A 3,534-nucleotide genomic window follows, 5' to 3' on the forward strand; every position below is an offset into this window, starting at 1 on the left:
TTTTTTTAAAAAAAAAAAGACGTTCCTGGGTACGTCCCTACATCGATGATAGGCTAACGAGAGGTGTTTTTGTAACTTTGTTTTCGGATCTGCGAGAAAATCCAGACAAGTTTTTCAACTATTTCCGTATGAGTGTTCAATCATTTGACGAACTTGCATACAAAATAATTGATATGATTAAGTCTCAAGATTCATGGATGAGACTCTGTATACCTCCATTGGAAATGCTAGCTGTGACTTTAAGGTAAGTACATTTTATGCAGCATACAGTATTCTACTGTTTTAAAGATTAGATACCAAACAATTGTATGATTGAAATATTCAATTTTAATTTGAAAATATTATTATGTATTAAAATATAATTTTACAGGTGCAAATAATAGTACAAAGTTTTCATTATATAAGTTATTTTATGTTATTTATTTATTTAAAGTTTCATTAGTGAATAAATCCATACTATTTTCGTCACTGTATGTTGATGTCGACGGGGTGGGTGGAGAAATGATTGAAGGTGGAACAAATTGTCTCGAATATATATTTTGAGAAGTCTGAGCTTGTGGCAAACGTATATATGAAGGTTGTTGTTGGACAGTTTGGAGTTGTGCATATTGTTGTTGAGGTTGAGATGTATGATATTGAAGTATATTATGTGAAGGTTTCCTCATACGTTTCATAATATTGAGTACTTCACAGCGAAAGTCTAGTTTCTGGTCTTCGGTGAAATCAGATATAGATGGCAGAATGCTTTCGAAAAATGACCGGTCTGAATTAAATACTGGAATGGCTGGAGCAGTTGGTGTTGGAATTGGAGTATTCATAAAATCAATTAAAGAAGCCTCTATATCCACTTTGCGTTTTTTTGCAGAACGCGGGTTGTAGGCAGGAGGTTGTTCTGGTTCCTCTGGCTGGGTTAGATCCTCATCTATTTCGTCGTTAGCAAAGCTGGATTGTGTTTCCGCAGTGGCACCTGCAGTTTGTAAGAATGATAACTGCCGAGCATAAATGTATCGTCTTCTTGATCCAGCTGACTGTCCAGATTTTGTTTTATTTAAACTTTTTTTAAAGTTGTCCTTAACATTACGCCATTTTTTTATACAAGAGGTACCTGAAAATACAGTAATTGTTTTATAATATTTTTATTTTTGGTTGTTAAAAATTGAATATTTTTTTGGTAAAAATGAATCATTAACTCAATTTTATTAGCAAATATACAACCTTTCCAAATTTCCACCCAAAATAGTTGGCCACCCATGGAGTAAATTTCACAATTTGTTTTTATAAAAGTACGTTTTTTTCTTTGTTTACAGATACTTAGGTTGTGGATGTGATCAAATAAATGTACACTTGTCATACAAAATTGGACACACGACTATCGGTAAGATTTTAAGAAAGGTATGCATTGCAATTTGGGAATGTTTACGCGCGGAGACCTTTCCTGATTTTACATAAGAACGTTGGATAGAAATTGCTAGAGGTTTTCAAAAAGATGCCCATTTTCCGAATTGTTTAGGTGCAATTGACGGAAAGCACGTACGAATAAGAAAACCAAAAAAGAGCTGGTTACTATTTTATAATTATAAACATTTTTTTTTAATTGTGTTGTTAGCAATAGTAGACGCAAATTACAAATTTCTTTATATTGATGTTGAGGCTTTTGGTAAAGAATCTGACAGTACAAAATTTGAAAACAGTTCTTTTTATATGAAGCTTAAAAATTACGAACTGAATATCCCAGGAAGTCAACCTCTACCTGGAACTGACAATCCAAAAATGCCCTTCACGTTTATCGGAGATGAGGCATTTTCTCTTTCACCCAAAATAATGCGACCTTATAGCGGTAAATGTTTGTCCGATAAAAAAAGGATTTTCAACTACAGACTGTCACATGCTCGAAGATATGTTGAAAGTGGATTTGGCATATTATCAAATAAATGGAAAATTTTCCATCAGCCCATTAATGCAAATTTAGATTTATGTATACTTATAGTAAAAACTTGTTGTGTTCTGCACAATTTTGTACGATCCAGAGATGGATTTAACATTCAAGAAATAATGAGCGTAGACGGATTCATTGAAATCGAAAAAGACACGTCAGAACCTACTCCGAGAGCTACTAATCAGTCAATCAATGCAAGAAAAAATTTGGCAGATTATTTTGTTTCAGATATCGGCAGTGTGTCTTGACAAACAAATTATATGTAAACTAGATACCTATTAATTTATATTTTATATTTTCATAATACAATTAAATAATGTATTCAAATATTTCTTAAAAATTACATAAATCAAATATTATAAAATAAAGAACGAATTACATAAAAGTACTTACATATTTCATTTTTTTCACGTTCATCCTTTTCGTTAAATCCTTCACAAAACACTCTACAAATATCAATCCAGGGTCCTCTTTTTTTGGTTTAATCGTGGTAGCTATCTTCCGCTATATTCCATACTTCAGGATGAAGTTTAACTTCACCGATAAACTGCTCCATATCTATTTCATCGATATTAAATTGAATGTTTTTGGTTGCCATTTTTGTCAAGAAAATTATTTCGAAACATACGTGAAACGTTTGTGTGTATAGTGTTTAGTGACGTTGGTGTTATGAATTTTAATAACCCGAGTGCATCCCCGCAGTCTTTAAACAACATTTTATTCAATAGCCCGAATGCGTCTACAGTTATCAATCGACAAAGATAATAATAATACAATTATTAGAATGACTGTGGCAACGTCAGGGGAAATCACATTCGGCTACACAATAACATTGTTAAAAATGTTTAATATTTAAAATAAAATGTTATTTCTTTTGAATAGTTCACTTAGAACCATGAATGATTTGGATATTACCAATTTGAGTATAAGGTGACTGAATTAATAAGTCCGACTGTCTAGACTACCTGTAAAATGCATAAATAAAATAAATAATTTTAATAACAGAAAATTAAAAGAAAAACTGAATTTCCAAAAATGTTTTTTTTTAATTAATGATTTATCATTCCTTTCAAAATTATTAAAATAATGAAACAACAATATACCATGATCCAAGAGAGTAACGAGGTGTCCGAGTAGCTGTACGGCTGTACCTCGCCTGTCCGGTGTCCCTTGTACCAGCTCCTTTTTTTAAATTACCTTAAATCTATAGTAATAGGTAACATTATTTTTACTTAATTGTTCCAGAAAAAACAGTAGAAATCGTCGAAAAAAAGTTACTAATTTTCGGCAATTTTGATGTTTGTGCCTCAATTTCCTATTTTTTTTTCTCTTTGGTAACCACTCAAGCATTTTTTATTATCCTACATTATACTGTAGTGAAAATTAATAAAAAATTTAAACACCTTTCAATTTTCAAAAATAAAGCTTGAAAAACACCAATACTTAAACAACAGTCAACATCAATTGACAACTGAACGTTTTTAAATTTTAATGCAGTGGAGATTTATTAGATATTATTATCGGGTTTTGTAGAACCAGGCGTCTGAGCGCCAAAAATAACAATAGCGGCACATTATCGAAAATGACCCCTAATTCAT

General features: G+C 31.5%; 1 pseudogene; it reads right to left on the bottom strand.

Annotated features, from left to right (window-relative positions):
- Positions 1 to 419: 419 nt before the first annotated feature.
- Positions 420 to 2,534, bottom strand: LOC126842502 (uncharacterized; annotated as a pseudogene).
- Positions 2,535 to 3,534: the final 1,000 nt, after the last annotated feature.

This window comes from Adelges cooleyi, unplaced genomic scaffold (assembly GCF_023614345.1).
Source record: "Adelges cooleyi isolate 19-005CV unplaced genomic scaffold, UGA_ACOO_1.1 ACOO_flye_CR_arks_rails_tigmint_CR_PRNA_53, whole genome shotgun sequence".
Taxonomy (NCBI): Eukaryota; Metazoa; Arthropoda; class Insecta; order Hemiptera; family Adelgidae; genus Adelges; species Adelges cooleyi.